Source organism: Falco peregrinus, chromosome Z, assembly GCF_023634155.1.
Source record: "Falco peregrinus isolate bFalPer1 chromosome Z, bFalPer1.pri, whole genome shotgun sequence".
Classification (NCBI taxonomy): domain Eukaryota; kingdom Metazoa; phylum Chordata; class Aves; order Falconiformes; family Falconidae; genus Falco; species Falco peregrinus.
In genome coordinates this window covers 10984712-10998884 of record NC_073739.1, presented here as the reverse complement: position 1 = coordinate 10998884, position 14173 = coordinate 10984712, and the positions used below count along the sequence as shown (strand labels likewise).

At 43.3% G+C, this 14173-nt stretch overlaps 1 protein-coding gene across 3 annotated transcripts in view; it reads right to left on the bottom strand.

Moving 5' to 3' along the window:
- Positions 1-14173, bottom strand: part of PALM2AKAP2 (PALM2 and AKAP2 fusion) — a 274650-nt gene that overhangs the window by 91271 nt on the left and 169206 nt on the right. Inside the window, exon 1 of one of the 3 annotated variants that reach the window (XM_055790891.1) lies at positions 9583-9754. The exons of the other annotated variants lie outside the window; for them this stretch is intronic. The gene's annotated coding sequence lies outside the window, so the exon portion shown is untranslated. Of the gene's footprint in view, positions 1-9582; positions 9755-14173 lie in introns of those variants that run through there. 3 annotated transcript variants of the gene reach the window in all.

Genomic DNA, 14173 nt, shown 5'->3' with positions numbered 1-14173 from the left:
TAAAGAAGAAAGTAACTTGATTGTAGTTTCCTTATGAGACTTTTTTTCTGTGGAGAAATTTACATCATCTATAGCAAGCTCCGTATCAAGCCCACATAATCCAAGTAAATCTGAATTTACTAGAACTATGAATACTGTTCTACAGCATGAATTATCAGTTACTGCTGTGTTGCAGCTTACTGATGTCCAGCAACAGAATATACACACAAAATGTTGCACCAGTCCAACGCTTTCCCTGTTGCCCAGCATCTGGTCCCAAATGTGAAATGCAACAGAGCAGCAGAGGCCTGTTCCCATTCTGCCCAGCTACGGAAAATGCCTGAAGCCTTGACCAGGAGAGGCCTATGAAATTTTGTCAGCGTGACCCTCCACAATGGATTTCTTCTGGTGCTGGAGCCCACCACTATGTTCTTGAGGAATGAAACCATCAAGTCGCTACAAAACCCTGGCATCATGCCTAGCAAAGTGAAGTCCTCCTGCTGTGAAAGTGCATTGCCTTTTCTTTAAAAAAATCCTTTATCCTTTTTCAAACTCACATTTGCCACAGTAAGAACTGCAAGCCCTGCAGTGTCTCCTTTTTTATTTCTCCCCCTTCCTTCTGTCTCCCAACGAAATTATAAAGTATTCTTTAGATCCACCAGCTAGAAAGAAGATTTAAACAGCATGATGCATTTGCCAACACAGCTGCTCTCTGACAGACAGCTGATGCCAGTGGGATGTTGGGCTAAGCAGACATGCACCTGCAGGCTTTTCAGCTACAGAGTCAGTCCCCATCCATAACATATAGCTGTCCCACAGTGCACTGCTGCTACACTCCTACTAAACGCACAGGTACTCGCCACCTACAAAGACATAGCCACAAAGGTAACTCTGCATTTTGGTGTTCATATGTTCACTGCTTGCTCCGCCAGTCTGCATCAGCAGCTACACCTGTGCCTGGAGAACACAAACCATCTAAGAGAAGGTATGAGAAGAGACCCTTGGTCTGACTGTGTCATTTTTTTTCTGAAGAACTGTAAGCACCTGCAATGAGTAAAGCAATGAAGAATCAGCATCTCCCAAGAAACTGAGGGGGGCACACCTTCAGTCCAACCTTGCCATCCTCCAGAGACCATGCATCGTAGTGTGAGTGCTGTCCATGTATCACAAGGATAACGTGAAGGCACAGGCAGCATGTGTTACATTGGTAGAAGTGCTTTAGTCTTTAATTATCTTGGATTCTCTGCATCTACAGGTGAATGCTTCTGGGCAATGCAACTTGACCACGGCTTTAAATGCCATCTGGCTCTTGACTTAATGAACACTGGTGTAAGTAACCTCCTCTTACTCACTTTCTTCCACACTCATCGCTATTTTTAATAAAAACTGAGTTGTTGATGTGACAAGGCTTTTCTACATACTTTTGCTTTTTTTTTTTTTTTGCCTCTGGGTTGCTTACCAGTGCCTAACAAGATGACAGACACACCCACTGTAACATCTGCACCTGCAGGATCCCAGTTTATTTTCCATTCTGCAAATACATGTCCCACAGGCATGGGAAGAGGAATGCTTAAAAAATACCAGGCATGCCCCTCTGCTCCTGCAGATCTACACCCCAGGCAGTTGCTGATCAGCTGGCAATATCCTCTCGGGCTGTCTTGGAAAGTCCCTTTTTTGACAGTTAACACTGCTGAGAACGTAGGGTGTTGGCTTCATTTCCCTTCAGAAAGCTTTTGATAATCCAGAGTCTTGGAGCACACAAGAGAACAGTCCTGTGATCCCTTTCTTCCAGAAAGAAAACAGGTTTCCAGCAGGAGATGGTTTAATACAAACCCTATCCAGCCCATCACAGAGAAGTCACGTCCTCTACCCAGGCCAGCAGGATACACTGACTTGCCAGAGTCAACAAGAACTGTAGGCAAGGCATGCCTGAGAGCAGAACTTCTGGGTTTCCCGCATATCCCACAAGAAGCAGAGAAGAACAAAGAAATTTTGCTAGTGAATCGTTGCTGCTATACAGATGAGAGCCCTGAATTATGGAGAGGTCTGGGGAATTAATGCGAGGCAGAAGATCCAAAAAACATTTTATTCAGAGCAGAAGGCACCTGATGACATGTGACAGAGACAACTGCAAGAAACCTCCCTACAAGAAACATTAGTTTATCACAGGCTTTTCCTTTCAGCACAGCTTATTCTGAAAGACTGATTTACATACTGGTCAATCCCACTCTGACTCAAGCACCAAACACTATTTGGGATCCAAACATGACACTGGCCACCATCATACCTTCACCCACCTCCAGGAAATCAGCAAAACCTCTGTGGAATAAACTGCTGCTCAATGCTAAATTCTGGCAAGTCTTGCTTATGTGCTAGTAGTTTCACAAACTGATGCCATGACTCTCTAAATACGCCCATAGCTATTGTCAGCTTTGAAGCGACAACTCCAAATGTGAATTTTTTCCCCCAAGGTTGATCCTTCTAGAAATTTCAAAATTACCTGAGCTCCCCATTGCTGTCTCTAAAGTAATTTGATGGAAAAAGATTTGCAAGAAGTTTAAGGGCTTAAAATATAACCTGGTCAAAAATGTCAACTTATTAAAAGGTATTTTTAATTTAAAGTGAGAACTGTTCCTAGATGTCTTTGTCAACATACATACTGATTCATTGTACCATGCCACTTCTGCTCTCATTAACTAAGTTGATAATACACCATGATAAGCATAAATCTGGGCCTCACATATATATCACCCTGGAAAGCCAAACAGGCAGTAGGATAGGGGTGTTGAGAGTGCCCATCAAAAATGCTGTCAAAATGCCTCACTTTCAGAAAGCAAATGGGCACTTCTTCAATCCACACTGGCTCCTGTTCTAAAACATTTCAGGTGGAACAACCCAAATTCCAAACAATTCCCCAGAAATCTGACTGCTGCTCTGCTTTGTCAGAGCTGCTGTTCACCAGGGATTTGGAAGGGACTCACATGAACTCAAGAACTGAAGAGGAAGAACAAGAACATCTTGGCAAGATATGTGAAGGAAGCTAATGTATCTCTGTTGGACATTCTAAATTAAACAAAGTTAGGAATTGAACCAGAAGAGTGTAAGTGGAAGTACAAACTACAGGCAGCCCAAAGATAGTGATCAGAAGCATTGTGGAGAGTAGGGAAAATCAAATGGATGCAGGACAGACTCAGGCTCCTATCAGATGAAACAACAGCATCTAAAGCCGGCACAGGTTCTTCTGTGCTACTCTTTCAGATCTGACTAAATGACCAAAAAAGTTGGGTTCAATTAAGCCAATTTCCATAGATTCTATATATCCACTGCTTTCACAACAGAAAAATACAGAATTGCTGTAAATGGTTTTATAGTTGGACCTTAAGGGTCTTTTCCAACCTAAATGATTCCATGATTCTATTAAAATACTGAAAATATGCAGAAGAAGGGAGAAGACTTAAAAGAGTCACACAACAACTTTGGCTGATTTTTTCTTTTTGATGACTGCACCAGTAGGAGCAAGGAACAGTGAAGGACTGGACTAGTCTCACTGCTCTGTCAAGCTCAGCCAAGCTACATAAGACCAATGTACTGCGAACTTGCCCAGGTGTGTCCCTGCCCCAGCTGTGGGCTGTGAACAGTTGAAACAATGCAGTGTTGAGACCTGAACATGTTTGAACTCTTGTGGTTGCATTTCCTCCTCACACACCTGGTCCTCCAGCCACTCCTTGAGACTTTGGCTGGCCAACAGTCCTCTCCCCAGTGAGAACAAGCTGTGCCAGTAAAATGTGTCTTGAAAAACATAGGAACAGCTGGAACATCAAACCATGGCACAAACCACAATGGTCTGTTACCTTGCATGTACTTTAACTGTTTTAAAATCAGGTTAGAATGACTGTACATTTATTGATATTAATTACCATACCAACATATGGGTTCTCAAGAGTATCACCAACAAAAACCTTTTCTTGTGCTTACTCTTGGGGATGGGTAGCAGCTAATAAGGAACACTAAAATTAGAAATAAAATCATCTATTTACAAGGAAAGATGATAGCATAGTATTTAAAGATTTGAGATTGGCTTCACACTATCTTTCTTTTAAAGCTAGGGGAGCACTGTAATAAATTCCTAATAGAACATAACTAGAGAAGCAAAAGGTTTGTACAAAAATTGCTGGTTAAATTCACCTGCTTTAACAAAAATAACCTTTTCTTCTATACTTGTGGCAAATTCACAACCTTTATTCGTAGTTTTATACTGTTTTAATTAGTTTGACAGTGGGGTTTGGTGCAGGATGCTAATGCAGTTGTACATTTCAGCTGGTTCCTATTTCTGGTCTAATGTCTTCCTGAAGCCTGCCCAAGAAGAGTTATTAAAAAAAAAGGGAACTTCTTAAAAGTGAAATTTTTTTTCAAAGATGGTTAGATCTGGTTTGTGTATTAGCAACCCTATTAGGGCATTATTCTCAGCTGGTGCTGCTAAACTTGCCCCACATTTAACAAGACACAGAAATGGGGCACTCTAAGCATGTATACAGATGGAGCTGCATTTCTCCCCGGAATACTGGGAAAAAACAGCTGCTACTAAGCTCAACTCAAACAATGCTGGTGCCACTCCCCCAAACAATAAGGCACAAGCTGTCCACTTGAACTCTTGGATTTACTACATGAAAAATAACAGCTGTGATGTCAGCTATTAGTCCCTGAGAAGAACTGTTAGGAAGGAAGCTACATATGTCCTCACGTGCATTTGCATTTGCACCCAGGCCCAGTCAACAGAATTGTCATACTTACTAAGTTACTCAGTGATTGAGGCAGTGTTGGTGGGCTGGCATTTTTTTTTGTTCTATTTAAGTCAGCACAATCCTAATGTGTCGTCAATTTAAAGATATTTTGCGATTATCAAGACAGGAGATAGTTTTTCTCACTACTTGAGTAAACCAGTGAACTTTAGCTGCTAGAAAGGGAATAAATGACACATATGTCACCTTTTACTGGTAGTACTACACTCACTACACTCTTAAAAAGTTTTCTTAATTCATACGTACATTATACAAGCAGATGTTACATAAAGCAATACAGAAACATGTAGAAAAAAGCTAGTAAAACATGGAGAACCTTTCCCATCTGAAGTACATACAGTGAATGTGAAATAAGCAATTTACACACAGGACATTTTCTGCTCTTTCTCCTTTTTAACACCTAGAAAATGGTAGAAGAAGGAAATGTCCAGAGCCACAAAAGACATCAGTAGAATTGACAGATTCTGGAAAAAAAAAATCCAGATTGTTAAAAGCACCCTTTTCCCCTGAATCATGATTCATCTCTTAAGTCAGTTAGATAAGCTGGAAGGAAAATTCTAAAATGAACAGAACAGGCTTTCATGATTCAGTGGCACATACCCAAGTTCTCTCAAGTGCTTATACAGTTTAAGTAATATTCCTATTCCTTCTGAAGATGTGCGTAAGTTTTAAGGGAATTTGCTCTACTTTGAATGCATCATTGTTTTTTTCTGTTATGAATAAGGGATTAAAGAAATCATTCTGCTAAACAATACCTAGGGAAAATCCTTGCTTTTGCAGTATATTGCATGTAAGTATCATATCAAGTGTTTTAACACTTGAGTCTTGTTACATATCTAAGTATTTTTACCACATTTCTGATAAATTACTCTAAAGGTACAGTTCTGCTTTCTCCTGTAAACACATTATGTTACTGTCATCAAACAAAAAGTGTCTCATTAATTATAAACTTAAGTCAAAGGATCTTTTTTAAAAATTAAGGATGGCATGACTTACAGGTGTAATGAACTACTGAAGATTGCTCATCACCAAAAATTTGTATTGCTAACTCAGAATTTTAATATGAAAAATGTATCCTGTGTTCTGTTCATTTTGTCATAATACCAGAACAACAAGTATCATGTAAACGATTATTTGGGAGATAAGAAAAGGAATGGCAAAATCTGTATTTCTGTGGTATATAATTTTGAACAGTAGTTATGATTTCTTTATAAACTAGAATGATTCTTCCAGTAGCAGCTGAAATTTGAGTTTCAACACACTGTGCTTGAGCAAAGACTGTAAAACAGCCCTTGAAGATCCTCCAATGTAGAGAAGAAAAAGAAAGACACAAGCCTTCCATTTTACATCTGGGAAACTTTTGCACTGAGCATTGAGACTTGTTTTTCAGGAAGGAGTGAGATACACTCGTGGTTGCCTAAAGTTACTGTGTGCAATGCATCCTTTTTTTTTTTGAGGTGTTCTGTACATCTCAGTACTGATTTACCATAATTCTCACTTGATCACAGAGAACAGTATAGGAAGGGCCCTGAGATATTATCTTACTCAACATCTAGGTTCATGCAATCAACCTCAATGGCTACTATGACAAGTTACCATTAGACTATTTTGGGAAAATTTTCCCAACGTGAGATTTATTAGATGACTGATTCTCTGGAAGCAACTTCCACATTTCTTGGACCACAGAGGTAGTTTACATTACCATCTCAAACTGAACACTCATTTTCAGATGGCTAAGAAGAAGAAAACCAACTCTAATTGACCTACCCCAGGACAGAGGAATATTGCAAGGTTTGCTTCCTCATTGAAGACTAAACTGCAGAATCATTCTCCCAGTCCCACTCCATCAAGCAGTACTGTGAAGTCTATTCTTAGCAGCAGAAGAATCCCGGACAGGACAGGTCAGAGTATGGACTTTGCACAACTGCATTCATCTTGCCACAAGTCATTAGTATTTATCCTTCACAAGGATGAAAAAGACTGATGTGCAATAGTAATTTACCAGAGCAATGCAACCCAAAGTCTTACAAGTATTTAAGCAGATGTAACTTAAAATTTTGGAGATGCAGAAGGTACCATTGTGGAATATGGCTCAAAAAGAATTACATAAATTATAGCTATAACTGAATTTGTTGGCATTCATTCAGTGCTGCTGTTATATTTCATAATGAAAGTTAATTTTATAGAGATGTACTCTAGTGGTCTAGGTCAGCAGTCAATTAAAGAGCAGTGCTTTATGGAACAAACACAATACTTATGTAACTAAGCATTATCATAAATAAGCAGGCCAACTTTTTTTTCTCACATAATTTGAATGTCAAACTATACCTATCAGCTTCAATGGAATTGCTACTAGTGGATGGGAGTATTGGCAAGGACTTTTCCTCAATGAATTTTGAGCCCAGAATCTTGCTAGGGTATCTACCTTCATTAACTCTTGGCATGGTAACAAATACAAAGTATCATCCTAGAAATGGGAAGCAAGCAATGAAAAGTAACAAAGTAACACAGGATTTAGGATGTACTTTAGACAGCCAAACAACAGGGCACACATGAAAACCATCATGTGTCCTTCCAGCACAGACTACTAGGTGAGGCAGCTGCCAAAGCTTTTTATTTTTTTAAGTGGGGCAAGGGGAGGGAAGAGAGAGACACAATTTTGGCAGCTTGAGGAACCCTGTTTACCCCACAACCACAAATGAACTAACTGTCAGTCAGCTGAAGTCAGAACTGCCAGAGAATCGGTAATTGCAGCACGCCAGTGAGAGAAAAATCACGCTGTGAATGGTAATAATGGTGATGGTTCTAGATGTTGCGTTATGCAGCTCTTCATGTCTTGCTATAAATGTAGTATCAATAGCACTTGCTGAATCAGCAAGTGTTTCCAGTAGCAAAAGTGAGTTTTGCAGTTTAGACAAGACAAACCAGGCATGAATTAACTTATCCCATGACCAAAGTATACGTCAAACCGCTCAGGATTCTGCTGATCCTGTATTCTTCACTTAGCCAAAACTCCGGCTGAAGTCAACAGGAGTTTTGAGTAATTCAGAAGGACCGGGAAGTTATGCACACATCCCTTAGTACAGAAGCTGCACATCCACAGAGAAGGAACATAACCATCAGCTGCCACAAAAGCTACTTCTTAGCAGCACTAATATGAGACATCTATAAATATGGCTTAATTTACTTAAGAGCTCACCCGGGGCCTGTACTCTTTGGACAGGAGATTGAAAAGGAACATGAAAAACAAGGTAGCGGTTAAAGCCGATATTGGTATGTAACATTTTACATTTGTGCAAACTTCCTTTGGCAGAGACTATCAAAGGACAGCAAATGGACTGACATTCAGATACAGAACGAAGATAAGAAATAACACTCAATACTAACTGATCAGAAATACTTACAATGAATACACTTCAATGAACACAATTTCAGTATAACTTCATCCTCTGCTGTGTGCAGGGACATAAAAGCTATGATCTAAAAATACAATAAATACCTGGCACTTCTTAGGAAAAAGAAGTCATGTACTACCACAGATATCGATGTATATATACCTTTCTTGGGTTCCTGATGCTGGTGAGACCAGAAAATGTAATTGTGAAAGTGAAATAAATCCCTGTCAGATACGCAAAACCTCTGCAAAACACTTACACAGCATGAATACAAATTGACATACCAGAGCTATGAGACAATGCTAGAATCAGAGGATATCATTACAACATTGAACTGTTAATCGCAGCTCAAAATAAAACAACACGTTTATTTCACTGGTAAAAAATCACAGCTGGGCATCTGCTATACCTCTTCCAGCTGGGTAGGTTGGGCTGGTACTTATTGCCCTAACATACCTCTTCTGAGAGCCGATAGGCAATTCATCTTAAGATGAAAAACAAACTTCAGTATGATGACCACTTTTTATGGCTAATGATTAATGTTATCAGGAACTCAAACACTGATATTCACAGTAGCTGCCTGCCTGCCCACCTCAGTAATAATTTCAGTAACTTTTTAGGAAGAGACACCCGTGTTTGAGAAGTTTACATTGCAGTGATCCTAAGCAGAAGCCAAATAAAAAGAAATAAAATATTTAAAACTCATGCTTCGCTGTTACTGAGGAATCTAAAAATAGAAAGGCTTGAAACAAAGATAAGAGGGAATTTTCGGTTCAGACAGGGGAGTCCAGGAAAAATTGAGATGGCCATGAAAAAAACATGCTGATTAAAAAAATAATTACGTCACGGTTTCTCAGGATCTTGCCGACCCCACTCCACGCCGCCCCGCGGGCTCTCAGCCCTCCCCGCGCCCACCGGCCCGGCCGGCTCCCGCGCACGGCGGCCGCCCCCCCGGGAGGGCTGCGGAGACCGCCCCGGCCTCGCAAGCCCCAGCCGAGGCGCGGGAAGAGCCGCCCCTCCACCTGCGGACCTCGGGGGGATGCGCGCACAGAGACGGCTTTTCCTGCCGGCCCGCCCGCCCTGTCCAGCATCCCCCGGCTGCCCGGGGCTCCCCGCACCCCCGCGTCGCCAGCCCCTCCCGCCCCACGGGAACGTGCACGCCTGGGGGTCCCGCGGGCACACCTCGCGTGGCCGGAGGGCAAGGGCAGGCCCAGCCTCGTAGCGCTCCCCCTTCCCTCTTCCCTTCCCCTCCCCGCATTCTCTTTCTACCTTCCCCTCCCTGCCTTTCCACCCTCCCTCCTCGCCCTTCCCCTGGCCCTCCTCGCATCCCTGCCGACCCCCCCCCCTCACCTCCCCCGCCCCTCTTTGCCCACCCCCCCCCGGCCGCAACCCGCCAAGGGCCAACTTGCCGGAGCCGCCGCCGCCTCCCTCCGCTCGGCGCGCGGAGCCGCGCTCACGCGGACGCACGCAGGCAGGAGGGCGCGCGGACACACGCGCAGCCCCGCGCCCGGAGCTGCCTCTCCAACGCGCGCACCGTGCGCCGCCAGCCCCGCGCGCAGCCCCAGCACGTCGGGTCCCCCTTCCTCCTCCTCCTCCTCCGCCTCCTCCTCCGCCTCCTCCCCCCCCCGCCCCCTATCGCCGATGCCCTCTATCGCCGACGCCGGGGACAGAGGGCCGAAGCCGCCGCCCGCCCCGCCCCGCCCAGCCCCGTCCCGTCCGGTCCCGCGGGGCGACGCGCCCCGCACGGCGGCTCCGCGCATCCCCCGCACCCCCCGCCCCGCCGCGCTCGGGTTACCGGCCGGCTGCGAGCCCTCTCCTGTTACTGGTGCCCGCGCCGGGCGGGCGGGGGGGGAGCCCAGCCCCGGCGGGAAGCGGCCCGCCTCCGGGGGGATGCACGGCGGGAGCTCCCCGCCGCTGGCAGCTGCGGGGGTTTCCTGAGCCCTGGTTGCCGAGGTGGTTTTGCTACGGGTTGGGCGTTTTGTTTTACTTTCCTTTTCGGTTTGTTGGTGTGGTTTGGCTTTGGGTTTGGTTTGGGGTTTTTTTTCTTTGTCGTCCCGTGTCCCCCCTCTTTTGTTTTTTGGGGTTTTTTTTGTGGTTTGTTGTTTTTTTTGTTTGTTTGGTTTTTGTTGTTGGTTTTTTTCCCCAATATATTTTAGGTGGTGGAACTGGCTTCCATAGGCTTCTTCAGTGTCCCTTGAACCCAAATGTGCTTGCAGCATTCGCAGTAGGCTTTGGCAAGGATTTCCACTGGTCTGCCATGGTTCCCATGAAGATCCTCTTTTTGGTGTAAATACAAACTTACTCATCCCCTCAGATCCCATGCTGGAGGTGAGGAATAGATCCTAACCCTCCCTACGAGCTGCTCATGGGTTTGCAGACCTCCACTGTAATCCTTCTACGTCATTCCTTCTCCTGGCTGAAAAGTTGTAGGCCGCTTATGGGGGCCTTTGTCCATAGACCATTCTGTACCTCTTACCATCCATGATGCCCTCTTGAATATCATCCTGATCTAAGAGATCCGATTTGAGATAAAGAAATACACAATATTTAAGATGTGGACAAAACATGGATTCATACAGTGGCACAATGATGTTTTTCTCTTCACAATATTTTATAAAGAATTTTTGCGCACAGGGCTGATATTTCTGTGTCATAACCCTGAGATTTTACTCATGCAATGGCCAGCTCAGAGCCCCCATTTACATTATTTTTTCTCCATATTCTTTTGCATTTACCTACATTGAATTCCTTACATGGCCCGGTCAGCCTCATAATGTCCTTGTGTAGTTCTTTCTTCTTATTATTGACTTGAGTGAATTAATACCATGGAGGAACTTTGCTATTTCACTCCATTTCCAGGCAAGACACGAGTACCCTGAACAGCATCCCTGCACTGACCCTTGCAGAACCCCACACCATCCAGCACCTCCTTCCATTGTGAGAGCTGGTCATTTATTCCTGTACTTTGCATTTCATCTAAGCAATTACTGAGCTATACCAGGGCTTTCCCTCTTGTTGCCATTGCTGCTTAGTCTCCTTAAAAGCCTTTGTCAAGAACATTTTAGAAACCCAGTGTGATTACGGAAATTAGATCACCCTTATCCACGTTTTTGTTAGCCCTTTCAGAGACCTCCAAAAGGTTTGTTTAAGGAAGGACTTTACAGCAGCACCATGTTGACTCTTCTCAGATAGATTGCATTAATCCAGGTGTCCTTTAGTTCTAACCCAATTAGTATCTCCGTGTTTGCACAGTACAGGCAGAAGGTTTGCAAACCTCTAGTTCTCCAGAGTCTGTACTGAAGTTTAGTGTCACATATGCCATCCTCCACTCTAGATGCCCATGTTTTAGATGAGAGGTTACATGCTGCTGTTGATAATTCAGCTGCTGCATCCTGTGGTGAGGATTCAAGGACACAGATGCTCACACATAGGCACATTGCTACCTGAATGCCGTGACAGTGAAAAAGGCTTATAATAAAAGCTAATGGTATAATATACATATATATATATAACTGCAAACTGGTAAGCTGGTGCTATTAATGTAAGTAAGAAGCTATCTGAGTAATTACCTACATGTGGCCATGGCCCTCTTTGCAAACATATGTATCTGAAAGCACACAAGGTATAGTACAGACAAAACCCCTCCAAGGTCTTTCACCCAGGAAATGTGTGCCATTCTCTGTATGTCCAGCCATCTGTTTTCTCTCTTTCATACTTTGCTGTAAATTCTTTGAATCAAGTATGGTCTTTTTTAATGTGCATTTTTTACTTGCTACTAGCATATGGCTCAGAAAGGAGGAAGGGGGACCAGCTCTGAGCAGGGCTTTTTCAGCTGCACCATCTAGGAATGTTCCCAGGAATGTCTGCAATTCAGTTAGCTGCTCAAACACAGGACTTTGTCCTTCTAGGATACCATGCTACTGTGTAGGGCATGTGCTAGAACTGCAGTGCAGCTCTGTTCAGCTTATTTGCAGGGGGTAGTCAGGGAGTAAAGGAAAACTGCACCTCCGACACCTGACTGAAGCAACTGTGCATGGATGTGCATTGCTGCTTATGCCCACCAGCCTACTCCACCAGTGTAAGACTGTACTCCCGCAGAGAAGTATGCCATCCAAATGGCCATGTGGGGCTGCGGAGAAAGGAGAGGAAGAGGAGCATGAGCCTGCATTTCTTTGGGATGTTTCACAGGTCTATAATATGTTATTGGGTTTTAGAAACTTCAGTTGTTAGAAACAGAATAAGCCAATTATCACAAGGAGGGGAGGGAAGAAAATAAATTAGTCTTCTTTTAGTTGCAGAAGTCTTCAGAACCATGCAGAAAGTCCCTTCCAGACCTCAGAAACATAACTAAGATAAGCATAGTCCAGTCTCATGCTTTTTGAAGGCCTCAGGCTTTGGAGGCTGGCAATACTGCATTGGCAACCAAAGATGTTACACTGCCAAAGGGGAAACTTCAGAGGTCTGCTTCCTGGGTTCCCACCCCTCTGTCCTTTTGTTCCAACAAATACCTTTTGCTCCTCTCCTGCTTACTGGCTTTATACAGGATTGGACTGAACTGCATGACTGCAGCACAGATTTTGTTCCGCTAGATAAAGCAATATCACAAATGACACTGATACTGTTCGAATTCTTTTTTTTTTTTATGACAGGGATGCATTTACTTAGTATTAGATAGCACATGACTAAAATACCACAAAGGAAATCACATGTTATTTCACTGTGTATATATTAATGAGATTTGCCTATTGCTTCTAATTTGTATTTTCAACAGTTACAAAAGCAGAAGAAAATTATGTCTTAAAAGTTTTGTTTCAAGGGTGTATTTTGATAATGCTCTGTAATTTTTTTACAGAATTACAGAGGGCTTCAGGTTGGGGGAAGAAGGAATTAATCTTTGCCAGAGTGCAGCCTCCCCTAATTCTTACTGTGAAGTTAAAATACATTTATCTAAATAATGAATTGAAAAATTAGTTGGTATTGTCCTAGAAACTCTGAAAGTAGGAAGAGTATAAAGATCAGCTGCATTAACTCACTGTTTGTCAATGAAAGCAGTTATTTCTAAGAATCAAATGACAGTTCCTTGCCTGTCATTCCCTTTCAGGCCTGCTTTATGTGCCCTGTGAACTGAAATTGGATATGTCACCCCCAGTATTATTACCTCATTCCGACTCCAATGACTGACCATCATGCATCCCAACCCTGTGCTGAACACATAGGAAAACCCAACAAGAACAGATCCTCAGATCAGTGTGACATCCTTGGGAAAGTTCAAGGAAGTGCGACCATGTATCTGAACTACTGCTTGTAGGGGGCTGCAAAACTGAGGATGTTTTTCTATATGCATAGCCTGTGGATAAGAGGGCTAGTGCCACTGAAGTCATTGGGAACCACCGACATTCAACACCTCTGACAACTGGGCCACATGCCCATGTGAGACCTTGTTATTATATCAAAAGGCTCTTATTTCTACTCTTTTTTTTCTCTGCCACACAAGCTGACCTAGTTTACAATCTGCCTCTGTACAGATGTGTCCTCTTCCATGGGCATAAAGAGGACAGAGCCATGCCAACAAAGAGTGCCTGGAGTTATGAAGGGGAAGAGATACAGAGCAGCTTGGGATGGAGAGATAAAAAGAAGGAAATGAAAGACAAAGATGTTTGGAGGAGAGGAGGGAGAAACAGGGAGAGAAGAGAGTGAAGCCATGTCCGTATCAGCTGCTGCTGCTTTATCCAGGAGACAGAGGAGTTACTCAGACTCTCTGCTGTGGGACCTTGTTGGTATATTGGAGCCTAGTTTCAGTGATGCAGATTTTTATTGTTATGCAGTGAACCTTCAAATGGAGAATAATTCAAAGGGGATACCTCCTCCTATTAAGAAGACATTCTTTCAGGCTGCTGTTTTACAGCCCAGTATACTGTTCTTGTTCTCTGTGTACTCCCAAAGATTCTGGGAGCAGTGCAGAATAAAGAAAGGAAGGAAAATACTGTGATAATGATACTG